The 20,185-nt window shown below is 48.1% G+C and overlaps 1 long non-coding RNA gene across 2 annotated transcripts in view; it reads left to right on the forward strand.

Moving 5' to 3' along the window:
* The window catches only part of LOC113456642, a 47,318-nt gene that overhangs the window by 25,791 nt on the left and 1,342 nt on the right, over positions 1-20,185 (forward strand). The gene's annotated exons all lie outside the window — the stretch shown is intronic.

The raw sequence follows: 20,185 nt of genomic DNA on the forward strand, positions 1-20,185 counted from the left end.
ATTTAACCTGGTTTTGTTGTTACTGCTGTTTTGTGTTTTTCTGTCTTTGCCATGTTCCTGTAGTATAGCTGTTAGGAGGGCTTTCTCCAGAGCCCCTCCTATAAAGGCGCTGGTCCCGTGCCTGAGGGCTTCACCTTCCAGAACTTCATCACCTTTATTTCTAAGACTATCATCCCGGGAGTTAAGATTCCAGCATGTGGGTGTGATGAGGACATGGAACCTGGACCACACCACGTAGAATCAGGAAAGCGCTACTTACATAAACGTTAAGCAATCACTTCAGCTCAGATTCTGTCAGTTCGACTACTAAGAGCTTTTTTCTCCAGAGTTTCTGACAGGAAGTAGGAAGCAAACATTTTCAGGAGGTTCTTCAGTCTTCCAGCTTGGGCGAGTGCCTCAGAGGAAGCCACTTCCAGGGACTTTTATTTATTTCCTTAGGCTCCCATTTATTTGGCAGCTATATATGGAATCTCTCTATAAGCGCAAAATTGCTCCTTCAATACAAGAAGCTTCGGGGCTGCAAGAGCGATCCAGTCTTTGTCTTCATGAAACCCTTGTAGCTTAGAGACAAGCAAACATGTAAACAGACGGGCAGAGGCTGAATGGGGTCTGCCTGACAGGGCTCCTCCCCCAAGGCAGTGAGCTGACTGAAGAGAGTGGGATTGCTCCAGGGAATCCAGGCAGAATGAGCAGAGGCCAATCGGGCTGGGCTGGATATGTGGGTCTCTTGGCAGATGAGGACACAGTGTCTGTCTACCTCAGGCACAGAGCTGTGCTCAGTGTGCTGGCTTCTTGGCTGGGTACAGGTAAGCTGTAATCCGGGGTGACTCCTAGCGCCGACCACAAGGTAGTTAGCCAGAGAAGGACTTGTGAGTTATGCTGGATTTCATATTATCAGCCTTAACAAACAGTTCACACTTTTAAACAGGATAAAACCAGCTAAGCTGAGCCCTCGTCCAATGGTCAGGCCGAGAGACTAAGGAGAGTGTGGCTAATTATTGTAGCAAGTTGTGGCTGGGGGAGGCTCCTTTTTCTTTCTTTCTTTACTTATATTTTGAAAGTGCATTTTCTCTGCTTTTTAGTTCCCATGATTATTTATTGATTTCAAACCTCATGTTTCTGATGGGTAAGAGATGATGTAGGAAACAGCCTGTGGGGGAGAGGGAGCATAAAGAGACAGAAGGAAGCCCTGCTGTGTGGCTCCATGTGCGATCTCTACCCACTAAAGCCGTGGGAAGCCAATGGTTTACTTGCTGCTTTGGGAAGTCTCCACTCATGCAGCCACAGGCTCGAGGATGCTCCAAGAGAATTCTGGGTAACATGGGGGCTATGTTATTAGAGAAGGGGGAGGGTTCCATGGTGATCAGATCGCAAAACTTTAATATCGCTTTCTTTTCTGACAATCAGAGGCCAGGACTCTATGTCTGTACTCGTGTCCTCCATAGACAGGGATTTCTGGAAGTCTCTTATGCGCTGGGCTCCAAACAGAGATAAAGATCTCAAGGGAGGGCTAAGGAGATGAATCAGTCAATAAAGTGCTTGCTTTGTAAGCATGAGGACCTGACAGTAACCCCCAAAAAACACGTTCAACAATATTGGGTGTGCTGGTATGTGCTTGGAATCCCAGCACTTGGGGAGGTAGAAACAGGCAGATTTCCGGGGCTTGGTGGCCAACTAGCAAAGCTTACCAGATAAAGTCTGGGCAAGTAAGATACCCTGGCTCAAAAAGGATAGAAATTGCCTGAGGACCAGTACTGAGGTGGCCTCTGGCCTCTGCATGCATGCGCACATACATGCATCCACACCTGCGTGCACATGCGCACTGCAGAAAAGGATGTTAGGGGAGAGAGGGGGACAGAAAATGTCAAGCATGCAAGGGTGGCCCACGGGAGTTAATCCACTAGGACTAGGTTTATGACAACCCCAGGATTAAGGCTCCTGATACCCAATGTCATCCTGAACGGTAGCCCCAGGGAGCTAGAACTTCACTTTCTGGAGAATTGGCACTTGCTCATTCGTGCAAGGTCTGCTCAGACAGGGCTTGACACAGGGGCTGTAGTGAAGGTCATTGTCGCGATGCAGCTTACCTTCAAGGAAGGATCGAGGGATAAAAGCAGAGCTTGCTCCCAAGTGATCGGCGCTTTGAGGAAGATGGAGGAACGCCAAAGGTCCTGGTTTCTTTCTCACTTACTGTAATAAAAATAAACATTTGCTTTGGCTCCCACGTCACAGTAGAGTCTGTCATGATGAGGAGCTCGAGGTGGCAGGAGTTTGAAGCAGCTGGTCACACTGTCGCCATAATCAGGTAGCAGAGAGTGACGAATGTCCCCTGCTGCTCAGTTTCCATTCCCCATTTATACAGTTCAGGATCCTAGCTAGGGAATGGGGGCTTCCACAGCCGGCGTGTCTTCCTACCTCAATTCAGGTAACCCTCAGAGGGATGCTCAGAGGTGATTCTAACACCTGCCAAGCTGAGAATTGACAATAACCATCACTGTGTTGCGGAGTGAAGGACTGGGGGACCTGCGCTCAGGAGGTGGTCTCTGGGGGTCAGGGTAGAATAGGCCAGTTTGAAGGTCTAAACAAAGTTTGCCACTGGAGGAGACTGCAAGTGTGGGAGCCTAAAATTGTTCCTTCACAAAAGGCCAAGAAGGCCAGTACCATTGATGTAGGGTTGGCTGAGGGAGAGCGTGGGAGGAATTAAGATAGGTAGGCAGGCATGACACAGTGTACCCTTTTCAGTGATGGTGGCTTCTGGGAAAATCCCTTTTCTCCCTATTAGTTCCAGACAAGCATTGGATCAGAACTGTCAGCCTGACTTTTCCCTGACTGTCCATAGCTGTTTCTTCAGGAAGTTATCAGCCAGAGAGTTCAGAAGGTGCCATTTCCAGCCTGGACGCACACGCAAAAATGATTGCAAGGATTCATATGCAGAGATGAGATTTTTCTATCTCAGGAGCTGGTAAAAAACCCACCCAGCTGTCTGGTCCTGTCGGAAGAAATCACATTAAAATGTAAATGCTCCCGAGTAAGTGAAATCCCGATGGGTAGCAGCCTGCCAGAGGAGATTCATGAAGTTTATGCTGTTTAGCCGCTGCTAGCACAGCCCAGCCATTCGCACAGGCAGAGCTGAGCACTGGAAATCTTTTTTACGAAGCTGTTCTGTGTAGACATGGTTCTCTTCAGGGTGATTGGAAAGAGAAACCCTCAAGTCAGTCATGAGGTGATGTGGGGAGCCTACTTGCTATTAGCATGGTCTAACCACATCCTGCCGGCCTCTGTTGGTACAGCTCAGCTTGGACCTAGGGGAAAGAGTGGAGACCGTGTCCTCTCCATATTGCCAAGGCTTGCACATGCTCCAACATCTCTGATTTCTGATCTCAACAGGGCCCCTAAGTAGATTTTCTTTAAAAGCTTTGCCTTTTCCTTTGGGGAATTTAGGGTGTTAGAACATCTCTAAGTAGATAGCATTTATTTGTGGCTTTGAGACATAAAGGATGACAGGGAAGAGAGAGAGAGAGAAATGCTTGCAACTGCTTTTGGAATGTTCCTCATTTAATGTGGGCAGCAGTGACCAGCTAAGGATATGATCTTATTGTGTGATGGGGATGTTCTGGAGTGACGCACTTAGACCATGGGCTTGGTCCAGACTGTGTGGGTATGTCTCTGGCTTGTCTGTGTCCTGCCAGCTGTGGGTCCGTCTGTGAGACCTGCTGAGGGCAGTCTTCCTCCTGCAAACTCAGCTTGCTCATTTATGAGCTATGATGGTGGTGTTATCCCTTCCTTGTATGAACACTGGGAGTGCGGGGGGAGGGGCGGTGGAGCTCAGAGGATAAAGTCCTTGCTATGATTGGAGTTTGAGCCCCAGAAGTCATGTGACAATGTCTGGACTTGGTTGGTGGTGTGCGCGTGTGGGCTCATAAGTCCAGCGCTAGGGAGGCGGAAACGGGCAAACAGCTCCCCGAGGCTTGCAGGCCAGCCAGTCTATAGCATGATCAGTGAGCTCCAGGCCAAGGCAGGACCCTGTCTTAAAAAATAAGGTGACTAACTCCTGAGGAATGGCATCTGAGCTTCACCTTTGGCCACACACATGCACTTCCTTGCATCCCCCTTGCACAAATAAAAGTCAGCAGATATGATGTACAAAAACAACATCCCCTGTGCCCTAGGAAAGTCAGAAAAATGGACCTGATAAAGTGAGTCCAAGGTAGCTCAGCCAGGACGAGGCATGTGGTGACAGGGCCAGAATAGCAGGGTGGGACTGTCCTTGTTAGGGAAAACCAAATCCAGAGACACTCCATGGCCACCTGGATCTGTGAGAATGGAGACATGAAGTCACAGGGGTTCTGGAATAAGCAAGCACACACCTCAGCACCCTACACACAGTGATGCACTTTCGATACAGTTACAAATTCAGCAAGCTGGGTCTGCTGTTCAGCTAACATTTCTTATTCAAATGACCAGAGAATTGTTCTCTCCACTTTGCAGATGAGAAAATTGAGGTTCATATTCTTTTCTGCTCTCCAGAGGGCTCTGTGGTGGTTTGAAAACAAATGGCCCCCAAAGGGAGTGGCACTTTTAGGAGGTGTGGCCTTGTTGGACGAAGTGTGTCACTGAGGGGCTGGCTTTGAGGTCTCTTTTGCTCAAGCGTCCCTCAATGTGGCAGTTAGTCAATTTTCTGTTGCCTCTGAGTCAAGATGTTGGCCTCTCAGCTCCAGCACCACACCTGCCTGCTCTCCATCATGATGATAACAGACTGAACCTTTGAACTGTAAGCGAGCCCCCTCAATTAAATGTTTCCATTTATAAGAGTTGCCATGGTCTCAGTATTTCTTCACAGCAATAGAAACCTAACTAACATTGGCTCCAGCCTGCCTGTTTCTCAGATGTCACCAAAATCCCTTGCTCGTGCTTGAAGGAAACACTTCTCTTAGGATGGCAAACAGCTTCTCCGAGCCTGCCGTCCTGTGTCCACTGCTGAGTAACTGGCCATTCATCCTAAAGTGCTGGGCGTGAACCCAGATACTTGCTAGTCTCTCTCTTGGCTCTGTGGTGTGTGCTGATTGGCCCCAGTGGACTTTTCTCACATGGCTCCCCCATGCTCTGGAGTCAGATGGTGTTGAAGCTGGAGCAATGAAGGCTCCTTCCAGGTATCTGGTGTCTGGGCTCGACGGACCACACAGGAAGTGGACACTGCCATTGAACTACCTCTTTTGGGGGGCTTTGGATTTACAAGACAATGCAACTATCTTACCGAGGTCACTCTCAGATTTGCGTCTTTCCTGACCCCAGTACGTTAGTCCTTGCAGGTGGTGAACACCGTTGTTCAATCTCCCCAACCTGTGACAGTTCCTCGTCTTCACGACCTTGGCATTTCAGAATTTAGCAACTGTGTCCAGTGTCTGTCTCTCAGCTTAGTTCTGGATAAGGTTGAACTTTTCAGAACAGATTCCCCTGGAGCTATGTCGTGTCCTTCTTGGTCCCTCATGCTGGGGTGTGTGATGTCAGTATCTCCATGGTGAAGTTGACCTTGACTGCTTGGTTAACAGACCAGTCAGTAGAGCGACCATCTTTATGACTACCCTGAAAGCAACAGTTGACAGGATGTAAATCTGTGTGGATCTTCCTGTCGAACATTCCTCACTGGTTTTAGCATCCTTCAGAGGATCTGGTCCACAGTTACTGCATAGTGCTGTTGCCTGTGGCGACTGTTTACCTCTGTTTCCTTTTGCATGTGTTATCTAGGTCTCTCCTGAAAGAAACAACTGACCCACCGACACGTTTATTCTTTCATGTAAACATTTGTATCCATAAAGACTTGTGGGTGTGTATTTTTCTTTATGAGTTACCGTGGAACACTGTGGTGGTTTCCTTGTTCACACTGTCCCAACTATAGCCACTGGGGGCTGCTTGGGTTTGTGCTGGCACTCTGCCAACCCCCCACCCATCTTTTCTTGAGTGTCTCCGCACTTTGGAATACCACAGGGTGTCCAGAATCCACCTTGAATTTGCCCTTCTTTCATCCCAGAGTCAGGCTCTTCTCCCAGCAGCTCTGGTTCTTTCCATTGAAGGATAGCATAGCTGACCAAGATGTGAGTACCAGCTGTGCTGGGCTGGCCTTGCTCCTCCTGGGCATCTCTGGTCAGAGCTGAGAATTACAGTCTCATTCAGAAGGGTCTCAGCACTTTAACCAACAGTGAGACGTGTGTTAAAAACAAAGGCATCGCCTCCCGATGCTATTGCCACCCAGGCTTGTGCGAGCTTTGTGGCACATCTCCCTGGAGCCAAGCATGAGTGCAAATCCCCACCATTGCCCTCGAGTCTTGTTTGTCCTCTGGGTGAAATGGAATCCGCTGATTTGTCAGTAGGGCCTGTGGCGAGGTGGCAGCATTCTGACGTACGACAGTCCCTCAAGACTGAGTCTCATGTCCCCTGTTTGGTTTCCATGCCCTTGCCTCAGGACTACCTGATGGCTTGCATTCCTCTGGGAAGTTTAGTCAGATATAATTAATTTTTCCCACACCTAAAAATATGTTCTTTCACTGAGTAAGGGAAATGCTGATTAATTTATCCTTTAAGTGTGGTACGGGGAGCTGTTTGTTCTCTTTATACTGGTGTTCAAGTCTTTTTTTTTTTTAATCTCACCACAGAGTGAACTGACCTTTCTTGTCATCAGACTTCAAGGTGAGAAGGAAAATAAACGGGTCCACAAGGGGCTCCTAGCCAGTGTCATCTCCCATTGTTCTAGTGTGCACGAGCAAACTCATCCTGGGGAAACTGATCGAGAAGTTGCTGAACCAGAGGGGACAGTCTTTCACTTAGCCCTGAGGCAAAGGACTTCTTGACATAGTGGTACCCAGCTAGAAGTCCAGGCTGCCTTGTTCCACCACCTGGTTCCACCATCCTGTTCCTGCACTTTCCTTGTAACTATATTTCTGCCTGTCCATCCCCTCTCCCCCATCCATCCATCATCCATCCATCCATCCATCCATCCATCCATCCATCCTCCATCCATCATCTGTCCATCATCTGTCCATGTATCTATCCATCCATCCATCATCCATCCATCCATCCATCCATCCATCCATCCATCCATCATCCATCCATCATCTGTCCATCATCCGTCCATGTATCTATCCATCCATCATCCATCCATCATCTATCCATCATCCATCCATCCATTCATCCTCCATCCATCATCTGTCCATGTATCTATCCATCCATCATCCATCCATCCACCATCCATCCATCCATCCATCCATCATCCACTCATACATTTACTCATCATTTGCATATATATTTATCCATCCATCACTCATCCTTCCATTATTCATCTGCTTGTCATCAGTCTATCCATCATCCACCATTAGTTTGTTTATTCCTGGAGTACCATGGTGTCCTCATACCCGACGCAGGGGTTGGAGGTTGTAGAGATGAATCATCCGTCTTAAACAAGCTCATTGCTTAGTGCGGAAGGACAGGGTAAAGGGAAGCCTGCATGCCAGGACAAGAGATGCTCAGATGCAGCCTGAGTAAAGGGTCCCAGAGATGCTGCTGAGCCTGCACCTCTGAGGGTGATCAGCAGTTATATAAGGCAGGAAGTGTGTGCAAGCACATGAACTGCACCGAGATCCACAGGCCCGGAAGGTGGCATTTGAAGCATTTGACAGGCAAGGAGATAGGTAACTGCGAGCTGCATCAGTACAGTTTCTGACTCAAGTTTCTGCTGAGTTCTTTGCTTTAGTCACAGTTATATTCCTGGTGCATACAAACATTGCCTGCCATGGTGTAGGTGTTCAGGGATCTGTTTTCAGTCTGAAGACCTTGTTTCTAAAATAGGAATGTCTGTCTGCTTCTTCTGGTGCATCCAAATACACTAGAACAGGTCTTGACATATGATAGATGCTAAATTAGTTTTTAGAGATTCTTGGCATGCAGTTGTATATACTACTGTCATTAAATTTAAAAACCTAAATTGAATCAAAATCTTACCATGTCTGTATTTTGTCTCTCTTTCCATCTCTAATTCTGAAGCCAGGTGGATAGGTGGAAGACCGTGAAGGCCTGCTCCACAATCTTGCTTACTAGATAGCTGTGACTATCATCGTCTTATGTAACTGGAAAGTAGTAGCTGGGCACATCATGAGAAGTACTGAGTACAAGACTAAATCCAGCCGCTCCTTGACAATTAGAGAGTCAGTGCTCTAATTAATAGTCATAACTCTGACGCTCAGTGAAGCAAACTAAATGTCTTACAAATGTTTTCTGTCTTCAGTGGGTCTTAGAAGCTTCTGGGAGCGATAGGGGGATACCAATGGCAGGACAACCTGGGTACCACCCCCTTCAGGTAACTCTGATAACACCAGGCCATTCTGTGGCTAGCTGAGCTGTGCACAGACCCAGGGAGAAGAGTTTGACCCGTGGAGACCTTGGTGAGCACAGGATTGGCCACTTGCACAGGGCTCCCAGCTCAGGCCCTGAGAGGCAGGAAAGCAGGAAGTGGGATCCGCATGAGCAGCATTGGCAGAGCCAGAGGCGAGGGGCTGTGTTTTACCCAGTGAGCAAGCTAGCAGTGTTTGCTTACTGTGGTTTGATTTGAGACGCTAATTGAGCTTTAAAAATTTATTACGAAATATCTCATGCATACAAGGGAGTGTAAATAGGGAATGTGTGTGACTGAGAAAATAAATATGAAATGAACATCCATGTCACTGCTGTATCTACCAAATAAACTCAAAAATTGCTTTCTGAAGCTTATAGGGCCCCAGCTATGATCCCTGCTTTTTCTTCCAGCTCAGCCTCTCCTACCTCCCCTTGACCTTCATGGCCTAGCCTTGCAATGGCACCCTGTGTGTTTATATTCCCTTTTCCTTTATGCTTGTCAATCTCCCTCCTAGATGGCCTCCCCTGCACTCCATAGGCTAATCCCACTCTCCTTTTCCACTTTGGCTGAGACTACCTGTCTTGCCAGAGTGATTCCTGGCCTGCCATCCCAGGCATTCAGACACCCCATTCTGGGTTTCTGTAGTACCCTGGACTCACATGGCCTTCGTGATCTGCTTGCATTTAGACCTTGAGACACAGATGCTGCCTGCCGTTTGTGTAACCCCACCGCTTAGTAAAGGATTTGGCTAATTGTTATACTCAGAGGATGCTCAAGGCAGACTGGCCTCAGGTGCCCAGGAGCTCCTGTGATTTGGGAGATCGCTGAGGTCTTTTCTTGAGGGAAAAGCTGATGCTGCCCCAGCCTTCCGGCACCATTCACTAGCCCCATCAACTGAATAGTCTGAATTTAAAGGCAGCAGCTTGTCCTTGTAAGTAGGGCCAGAATGAACCCACCTCGTCCCAACATGTAAGATGTTCTAGGAGGGAAGTGCTTGGAATGACAATTGAGCTGGGTGACTGACTGCAGAGCAAGAATGCAGGGACTGTACAAGGATGCAAGGTCTCTTCCTTCCCCTTCTGGAGCATGCGGCCCCTTTCCCACGCTGAGGGGCAAAGGTTGAATTCTGAGATGTACCTTCTGGGGTGAAAGGACACTGGCACCAATGCCTGCTCCAGGTAAATAGCTCTGCAAGTCCAGAGAGTACTGAGACTTTCATCTCTGTGTGTGTATGTGTGTGTGCATGCATGCATGAGTGCGTGTGTGCGTGCGTGAGTGTATGCGTGTGTGTATGCGTGTGTGTTCCTCTTGAGGGCTCGACCTCAGAAGCCATATACCTTGTTTTTTGGTGTAGATTCTTCTTTTGACCTGGAGCCATCTGGCTATCCAACGAGACCCAGAGATCCACCCGTCTCCATGTCCCAGTGCCGGGACTATCAACATATAAACACGTGACTTATACATGTGTGTATGTACACACCCATGTGAACATGCAGAGGCTAGAGGAAGATGTCAGGTGTCCTCCGTGGCTTTCTGCCTTATTCCTTTGGAACAGGGTCTCTTGCTAGACCTGGAGTTCACTATTTCCCTGCTAGACTCATAGCCAGTAGTTCCCATCTGACTCTGTTTCCCCTCCTGTCCATGCTGGAGTCCTCAGGCTTAGGCAGCAAGCAAGCTTATCCACTGAGCCATCTCCTTGGTCCCCCTGGCCATTTCTTAAGCTGTGGATCCTGAAGATTGAACTTGGGTCCTCCTACCTGCAAGAGAAACACTTCAGCAGCCCCAGAATCTTTATCTTTTGTAGTTTCCACGACCAACTCCAGCCCCTCTCTGACCCTCTCTTGCCTCTCCAGCAGCAGCAGCTGACAGTGGGTGCCTCGCTCTGGAAGCTGAGGTTCTCCTAAGAGTGTGATCAAGCAGACATGCTCGGGGTCTTCATTGTTTTATTTACTTACTTATCGATTGCTTTGAACACGACACGAATAAAATAACAATCAACCGTGTTGGAGAAAATTTCTGGATTTTCCTCCAGGCATGCTTTTGTTTTCTATGCAAGTAAGGCTTTCAAAATTATTCACAATTATAAGTGGACCTGGATTTTAAGGCCCTTTGTCTCCCCTTCATGCGCATGACTTCATTTGCCACATGCTCTTTGCCACCGTTGTGGTTAACTGCTGCACCGGCATTCTCTGGGTCCTCAGTTTCCTGTCGGTCCTGCACTGGCTTTGCCAGGGTTGCTCTCCAGTTCTTAGCATGCTCCTCTGAGAAACAAGTGTGGAGAGAAGGGACTTCGTTGCCTCGGGTCCGAGCATGCTGGAGCCTGTGTAGGGGCTGTATTGATTATGCTTCTTGGTGCTGAGATACAACACCCAACAAAAGCAACTTAAAGGAGGGTTTGCTTTGGCGTACCGTTCCAGGTCTTATGGGTTCTTCTCAGTGGAGGCAGCAGCAGCAGGAGACCTGTTGGTTACACTGCATCAGCAGTCAGGAAGCACAGAGTGAAAGGGAAGTAGGGCTGGGCTAAAAAACCTCCAGGCCCATCTGCTTTGATCCACTGCCTCCAGGCAGTCCGCTTCCTAAAGACTCCACAGTCTTCCCAAACAGCACCACAACACAGCCACCAAGTTTTCAAATACTGGCGCCTGAGCCCCAGGAAGGCATTCTACATTCAAATGTAAATGTGCTGGTAAGTTTATCGTCAGCTTGACAAAACCTAGAGGCACCGGGGAAGAGGGGACTTCAGTGAGGAGTTGTTCAGATTAGATTGGTCTGTGCCATGCCCATGAGATACTACCTTGACCAAAGATAGTATGGAAGGGTGCAGTCCACTATGGGAGGCATCCTGGTTAGGTGGGTCAGGACTATATAAGAAAGCAAACAGCATTCTTCCGTGGTTTCTGCTTCAGTTCCTGCTGAGTTCCTGCCCTGATTTCCCTCAGTGATGGACCATGACCTGGAAGTGAATAAGCCCTTCCTTTCCTGTGTTGCTTTTGATTAGAGTTTTCTCACAGCCACAGGAAAGTAACTAGAACAAACCACAACAGACACCTGAAGCTGGCTGTCCTGCTGCCATTCCTCTCCCATCGAGTCACTGAGGAGCCAGCTGAAGTTCTAGCTGTACTTCGTACTCTGCCTGGAGAGTAGAGGGAGAGACTTGACCATGTCATAACATTCCAGAAGAAAGGAGGGTGGGTTCTCCTGTGTGTAGCCTGGGATATCTATCCTACAGTAATGCTGTGTTTTTGTTTGAGCCTTCCTGAGAGAACTGTGATGAGGTAGACTCTCTGGATGAGTAGAAAGAAGCAAGCAGGGGCTTAGATGGAGGACAGGGTCTCGTGGAGCCATGAGGTGTCTCGGTCGATGTCACCTCTAATCAGAGCAGCTCCCTGCTTGACTGTGCAAGTGCATTCCTTAGCTTTCATCCTACAAGCTACCTACTGCCCCTCATGCCAAAGAGGAAACTGGGACTCTGAGGAATGCAGCATCCTGACCAGATCACACAGCCGCTCAGCCATGGAGACAGGATAGCGTAGCTGAAGCCAGAGCGATCAATGGTAATTTCTCAAAAGCAGGATTGTTGCTGAGGATGATAGGGACTTACTTTGGCTTCGTGACTCGTTTTTAAAATGGCCCCAGTGGGTACAAGATTTAGTAAAGAGATTTTATTTTAAGGCAAAGAAGAGTGTTCCTGGATAAGCTGTCGGGAGGTGGAATCAGCTGTGTTGAGAGGTGGGAAATTCCAGGATGGTGGGGAGATGACTGTTAACACTCCAGAGAGTTCTAGCAGGCATGTTCAGCCTCCAGTCTGTGTGCAGCTGCATGTGGCTAGGGACAACGCAGCACGAAGCTGCAAACTTACTTAGAAACAGATTTTCCACAGTTTTTTTAAATAGCTCCATTGCCTAGTTCACAAGTCTGAACTCTGTAGATGATAATGCTGTTTTTGCAATGTTAAAAGGTCAGGCTCTCCTCTCAGGGAATCTGATACCTCTTGAAGGTATCAGATAAAGACTTAAAAACAGAGTAACTTGGAATATCCGTTTGGAAGAGTAACTGCTCTCTGGTTACCTGGGATAGTTACCGATCACAACGGGTTCCAAATTGCCTAAGCAAACTCAGTATTTTCATGGGAGGAATATGGAGGTTGCTGGGGGGGCGGGGGCACAAGGAGATGGTGAGCCAAGCTTGGCTGATTCCAAGAGGCAGCAGTTGGTGGGATCTCCTCGGGACACCGTGACTAGGATGAATCTTTGATTATCAGGGTGTATGTATCAGTTTGCTGTGGCCCCACCCTGTTTCTCTTCCTGAAGTTGAGTATAGAAAGAGACCATCTGTTTGGTAAGCTTAGCCGGATGCAGGCCATCCCTTCAATTCCATGACTGATAGCATCCATTATGGAGGGTAATTTTCCAGAAGAAACCCAAGATGCTGATACATAGACGAAGGCGTGGATGCTGGCAATACCGTGAGCAGCAGTGAGCATCCTTGGTGCCCCTATCTTGACCAGCTATGACTCCAGCAAGCACACAGAGCGCTCACTCTGGTCTATTCTCCCAGCTCTCCTGTAGCCTCCACACCCAGACCACAGGAACACTGTATCACTGTGTACTCCAGGTTTATTTCCCAAGACGGGCATCCCAGTTAGGCAAACGATTAAAACTCTCCAGTGTGTTTAGCAGGAGCAGCCCAGCAGAAGACCAGCTTGCTGAGTCTGCTCAAAAGTAAGGGGCCATCAGTTCTCCACCTTGGGGATGCTAGGCTGTGAACAGTATTGTTTTTGCCGAATCATGACCCTCTTTCTGGTGACAAGGAAGGGCTTCTTTTGACAGTTAACACGGCAGGCCTTAAAACCCTATTGTTGTTTTTCAAGTTGTTTCTATTTGAGGCCTGGGGAGCTGGCTCCGTGGGTGAAGTGCTTGCCGTGCAATCACAAGGAGCTGGATTCAGTCCTCAGTACTTGTATATTTAAAAGCTAGACATAGTGGTGTGTGCATTATCTCAGTGGCGGGGAGAGATGGAGCTTCTGGGCCACTCAGTGTAGCCTAATATGCAAGCCCTGGGTCTCAGTGAGAAACCTTATGACCAGAAAGAAGGTGCATGGTTCCTGAAGATGAACACCGGGAACCTCTGGCTCACACGCATATACACAAACTTGTGCACCCCTGTGCCTGCCCCTGCCCATTCATGAACATCCACCTGCAAATACACTCTCCAAGTGGTTTCTAGTAATTTCTTATATTCATTTTAGTATAATTCATTAATTGGATAATTCACTTACGGACATAAGTAATTGATTTATTAGTTAATTAGTAGATAAAAGGAGCGTATTTATGAAACGTAAGTTATAACACACAAGCGCCACGTGCCAGCCACTAGCTTAGGAAACAGCTTAGGATGCTCTCAAAGCATCTGTCGGCAGCCACCCCTCCCATCCACTCCGTGGGAACCTCTACTCCGGCCTTGGCATTCCGTTGCTTTGTTTTGCCTCAGGTTGATGCCTCCAAACAGTGTGACGTCGTGGCTTTTTTTTTTATTTAAATGGTACCCTCCCTTCTGTAGTCTGCAGTGTGCTTTACCTCTCAACGTTGCACCTGTGATATCCTAACATCTCCTGCTCCCCCCTACCATCAGTGTAAAGGACTCTCGAAGGTCTATGGCCATCTGCGTGGTATTCAGCATCCTGTTAAGATGAACACTACTGCCTGCAAACGTGAGATCTTGTCCACATGTCCTGGTGTGTGTCTATGCAGGTGTAGTCAGGGCTTGTCCTGAGCAGTAAGTGTCTCTCATTGGGGTTGAGTGTGCTCGGCTTTACAAGGAGCCATACAGTTTTCCAAGGTGGCAGCCTGATGCGCCCTGAAGCCTGTATTTGGTGTCCCTGAAGCCTTGTGCCTTGGTTAGTGTTTGCTACCTCGACTGGAGTTTTCTTTCTTCCCAGCCTCATGGTTCTTGAAGGGTAGTTGATTATGTTTTAAATTCCATTTGTCTGACAACCATGTTCAGTTTCTCTGTGGCTTCTCTTTTGAGAAGTTCCTAGATAGGATTTTGCCTACTTTTCTATTGTGTGCTTATTGCTTTCTTGCTGATTTGATACTAATATGCAATGCCTGTTAGATATATAGTATATCATATGTCATATGCCATGACATATCAGTCACTAACCATATGTCTTTATATCCTAGGTGGTAGCTTTTGTGGTTCATTTCTATGGTAGTATTTGGTCACCAAGCATCTCAGGCATAATTCCTCGGAATTAATTAATAGTTGTCTTCCTAGTTAGAGCCTTTCTGTCTTAAGATAGCTGTCTCTCCTCCATGGTCACAGACACACCCCTTTCTCCTGACTATTGACGATCACGGTTTTCACATTCTCCATCCCTCTAAGTTCTATCTGGAATTGATGAGTTATTCTTTATTTGGTGTGTTGCATACTTTATTGTAGAGACCAGATAATGTCAAAAAAGTAGCCTGAAGGAGGAAGCGCTTGTTTTGACTCCATTTCTGTCACTGCCCGGGTTTCTAGGCTGAGGTCCCAGACAGAGCGTCTTGCTCTCCAGTCAACACTGTTGGTTCCCTGTCCCCTACCCAGTTACATAAGAAAACACTGTCCTAAGCACTGCCTTCCAGTGGGGCCCTCAGTTACAGCCCTGGGAGACCAGCACCCCTTTGACGTGATTCCTATGGGGAAAGGTGGGCTGATGTCCTAGCAACAACAACTAGGGACCAGCTTCAGGATTGCAGCTCTCTCTCCTGTGGCTCAGAAAGACCTTTCTGGTTAGCTGCAGAGTCCTCGGGATGTAAACACAGGTGACCTGATTTTGCCCTCCACTTCCTCCTGAGTCAGAACCATTTGGGGTTAACTCAGGAAAGGGGCTAAATTAAGCCTTGAAACCAAGCAGCCTTGATGACAGGCAGTTGTTGTGCTTGAGTGACTGTCATGATGGCTCTCTGGTTATAAGGACAGCACTAATCTCATCTCTGGAGAGCAGCCGTGGCCGTCAGCTCCTCCCCTGTAGAGACAGGAGATACCAGGTTTCTCACAGGACCTGCACATACGTTCAGCATGTCTCACCTGGGCACTGTGCACTGACGTAGAGGCCCAGGTACTCCTGTCCTAGAATCCTCAGCATCTAGAAGATAGCAAATGAGTATCAACAAAGCCCAGCACATGAGGGTCTGATGTTTGGAGACCCTTTTACCCAGAGCAGAACGAGAAATAGGCTTCTACGTACCTTCTTAAGGCTTACGTAATGTCTGGACCACGGAGTGGGCAAAATCAAGGGGAAGGGAGCCAGTTCTCACTTGCCGACAATCAAGCAGATGTTACTGCACTGAAAATCTGTTTGACAACACTACCAAATTACACACACATACCCCAGGCCTGTTTTCCTCTGCTGAGTGCATGTAGCTCTGAAGAAATTACATACATGTAAATTTTACATTAGAAAAAACATGAGTGGATATGGGACTGGAATTAAAACACACATACTGCAGTATTTAAAGGGAGAGCCGTCAGATCTTTTTTTTTAATTTTAAATTTATTTATTGAGGATTTCTGCCTCCTCCCCGCCACCGCCTCCCACTTCCCTCCCCCTCCCCCGATTAAGTCCCTCTCCCTCATGAGCTTGAAGAGCCATCAGGGTTCCCTGACCTGTGGGAAGTCCAAGGACCGCCCACCTCCATCCAGGTTTAGTAAGTTGAGCATCCAAACCGCCCAGGACCCCCCAAAGCCAGCACGTGCAGTAGGATCAAAAACCCATTGCCCTTGTTCTTGAGTTCTCTGTAGTCCTCATTGTCCGCTATGTTCAGCAAGTCCGGTTTTATCCCATGCTTTTTCAGACTCAGGCCAGCTGGCCTTGGTGAATTCCCGAAAGAACATCCCCATTGTCTCAGAATGTGGGTGTACCCCTCGCGGTCCTGAGTTCCTTGCTCGTGCTCCCCCTCCTTCTGCTCCTGATTTGGACCTTGAGATTTCTGTCCGGTGCTCCAATTTGGGTCTCTGTCTCTGTCTCCTTTCATCGCCTGATGAAGGTTAATATTCAGGGGGATGCCTATATGTTTGTCTTTGGATTCACCTTCTTATTTAGCTTCTCTAGGATTGCAAATTATAAGCTCACTGTCCTTTATTTATGGCTAGAAACCAAATATGAGTGAGTACATCCCATGTTCCTCTTTTTGGGTCTGGCTTACCTCACTCAGGATAGTGTTTTCTATTTCCATCCATTTGTACGCAAACTTCAAGAAGTTCTTGTTTTTTACTGCTGAGTAGTACTCTAATATGTATATATTCCATACTTTCTTCATCCATTCTTCTATTGAAGGGCATCTAGGTTGTTTCCAGGTTCTGGCTATTACGAACAATGCTGCTATGAACATAGTTAAGCATATACTTTTGTTGTATGATGGGGCCTCTCTTGGGTATATTCCCAAGAGTGGTATTGCTGGGTCCAGGGGTAGGTTGATCTCGAATTTCCTGAGGAACCGCCACACTGCTTTCCAGAGTGGTTGCACAAGTTTGCATTCCCACCAGCAATGGATGAGTGTACCCCTTTCTCCACACCCTCTCCAGCAAAGGCTATCATTGGTGTTCAGATCTTCAATTTGCTTTGAAATGTTCTGAAACAGACGGTGGGGAGAGGGGGTGCGTGGATGTGTGTTAAAGCAAGCACATGCCTGCACACAAGAATTGTGGAGCAGTTGTGTGGATGTTCACTGAAAGGGTCCTCCAGCTTTTCCACATGGGGCCCATTCTCCTAAGCAGTGTTGCAGTCTGGCACCAGAAGAGAAGTGCCACAGGAGTGCTCCCAGCAGCGCTAGCCATGGCAACCCCAAGCCCCACTCTTCCCACGTTCCGTTAATAGTAGACTAGACCCATCGGTCCCCGGTATGTGGAGTCAAGAGACCATTGTTACTAAGAGAGACTGTTTGAGCTAGGCTACACCCGCCCCGTAGGTGAGCCCTACAAAGAGATGCAGGGGAATGAAGCCAGAGTCCTGAAAGAGAATGTTGTGGGAGTCCATTTGTGAAAATTCTAAACCAGGCAAAGCTGCCTATGGTGTTAGGAGTCGAGGGAGTAAGGGACAGCGGCTTTAGTGGGTCACCAAGGACGTCCCCAGGGATGCAGAAGGCAGGATTTTTGTGTTGTTTTGAAGTCTTAGCACTAAAGAATGTATCTATACTTAATCTCTACACTTAAGGACGTGTCCCTTTTCTCAGCATTGAAAATGGAAGGAAGAAAAGTCAAACCACTTTTCCCGACTGTTGTCAGGTTCAGAACCCACCCAGAGTGCACCTCTTCGCTCCCTTACGGGCTCCACGCAGTCAGTCTCCCCAGGTGTCACTGGTGGCCTCTGTTCTTCGCACAGACAGTGTCCTGTGCTCAGCGTAGTGAGTTGCTCTGTGAGGCTTTCCAGGGTTCACATGCACAACAGAAGGGGTGAGAAGACATTTATGGGGGAGCCTCCCTCCTAACACCTGGATTTCCAATAGTGATCTGGGGATGTCCCCCTAAGATATCATGTGACCCGTACATTAGGAGTGTCCTGAGAAACAAAACCAATGGTGTGTGAGGAAGCATGTTTGGGTGGGTATGTGCGGTGTGTGTGTGTGTGTGTGTGTGTGTGTGTGTGTGGTATTTGTATGAGTGTATGTGTAGCTGTACACACAGAGCGACACACGTTTCTTTCCACACGTGTTGCCCTAGTTAGAGTTCTAGTGTAATAAATATGTGATCAAAAAGCAACTTGGGGAGTAAAGGGTCTATTTCCTCCTTCAGCCTACAGCCCACCATCACAGCCTCACAGTCAGGACAGGAACCTAGAGGCAGGAATTGAAGCAGAGGCCATGGAGGAACACTGCTCACTGCCTTGTTCTTCCCGGCTTTCTTATACAACTCGGGAGCAGCTGCCCAGGAGTGCCAGCACCCCTAAGGAAGTGAGCCCGCCCACGTCAATCATTAATCAAGAAAAATGTTCTATAGACTCACCTACGGGCAATTTGATGGGAGCGTTTTCTCGGTTGAGGTTTCTCTTCCCAGCTATAGCTGTGTTTGTGCCAGGGTGACAAAAACCAACCAGCACGTACATACGTTTCTCACCAGTATATTCCCTGAATACAGGAAAGCTTTTAGCTGGAAAGATGCAGTTTCCTCATGGAGGAAGTCTAATCTGGTCTGTTCCTAGATCCCATCCCCCAAAGGCCCCATGCGACAGCATATTTTAGATATAATTGGGGTAGAAATAGACAAGGAAGTGTTGAACTGCTGACCTCTGGATGGCTATGCTAACTACCCTAATATATAAACGTTAGTCTTGCCTATTACAAATACACAAGGAGTTCAGAGAATAGCAGAAACATACACCTATCGTTCACTATGGTAACAGTGAACAGCCCAGTGTCCACTGCCCAGCCTAACTTCCGGAGAGTGATCAGAGTCTCCGAAGGCCATTGCACCCCAGGGATTCTTGACTGCGTTGGCTAGAGGAAGACATTCTCCTGGATTTCATGTCCATCATTCTTTGTTACAGAACTCAAAACACACATGGCCCAGCAGTGGCTGTTTGGAGCCTTCACATATAGTTAGGCTGCTCACATTCTGCGGGTAGGTGCTTTTCCCCTCCAGTGTCTGGGCTTGGTCCGCGCTGTCAGGGACAGCTGCAGTAATGCCATCTCATTGTCATGGAATATTCCAGCTGTGTGGCTCTGTTACCACATGGTCACTGACGCACACCTGGGCAGCCTCCAGTCCTTCTCTGGGACAGCTGCTACTGCAGCTGGATGATTGGCCTCAGTCTCCAGGTACACAAAGCCAGTGCCCCCCCCCCTCTCGTGCACAGCTGGGAGAGCAGGTGCCCAGCTACAAACTGTCTCTTTGCTTTCCTAAGTAGTGCCAAATGGTGTTCCAGAACAATCGTGCCAGCATGTATTCCCACCAAAGACCACGAGAGTCTCTAGTGGGACCGCCTCCTTCACACCTTAGAGGAAGTGCTGACAGCCTTTCTGGGTACAGCATCACCTCCTCTCGGACCCCCCTACTCCCTGTTCTTATCTCAGCCAGAGCTTTAGAACATGTGTGTGCAATGGTGGTGTCCCTACGCCCTCCTGAGCACAGAGCTCACACTCCTCTCCTGGCTTTGACCCAGCATGGAAACATACACAACCTCCCCACTCGCTCTACTGTGACTGTGATAACTGTCTGTCTCTGCTTCATGGGAAAGGGGAGAGCAAGCTACACTGAGGGGGTGGCCTGAGGCCTAGACTTCTTTATGTTGTTAATATCTTATCCTTGAAATTTGTAACTTATGTTCTGACACTGTGTGTATGCGTGTGTGTGTGTGTGTGTGTGTGTGTGTGTGTGTGTGTGTGTGCGCGCGCATGTGTGTGTGGTTGGTGGGCATGAGTGTTTGCACCTGCACATGTGTTCACAAATGTAGAGGCCCGTGATCAACCTCAGGCTGTCATCCTTAGGAAAGTTGTCCATTTCCTTTGAGACTGCGTCTCTAACTTTTCTGAAGCTAATCCTAACCAATTAGATTAGACTGACTGGCCAGTGAGTCCCAGGGGTCCTCCTGTGTCTCCATCCCCAGCACTGGGATTCCAGGCTTTGTGGGACCTGGGGATCTAATTCAGGTCCTTGTATTTGCAAGGCAAGCATTTGACTGGCTGAACTGTCTGTCCAGCCCCCATGTTCTGCCATCTCTCAGTGAGCAAGAGAGATGTGTGCCAAGATCATGTCTGATGCTGCAGATATCACTACCCCCCGTGGTCCTAGTCCTGAATCCTGTAGTCACCCACCCGTCCACCT

The sequence above is a fragment of the Microtus ochrogaster genome, chromosome 1 (assembly GCF_000317375.1).
Source record: "Microtus ochrogaster isolate Prairie Vole_2 chromosome 1, MicOch1.0, whole genome shotgun sequence".
In the NCBI taxonomy this organism is placed as follows: Eukaryota; Metazoa; Chordata; class Mammalia; order Rodentia; family Cricetidae; genus Microtus; species Microtus ochrogaster.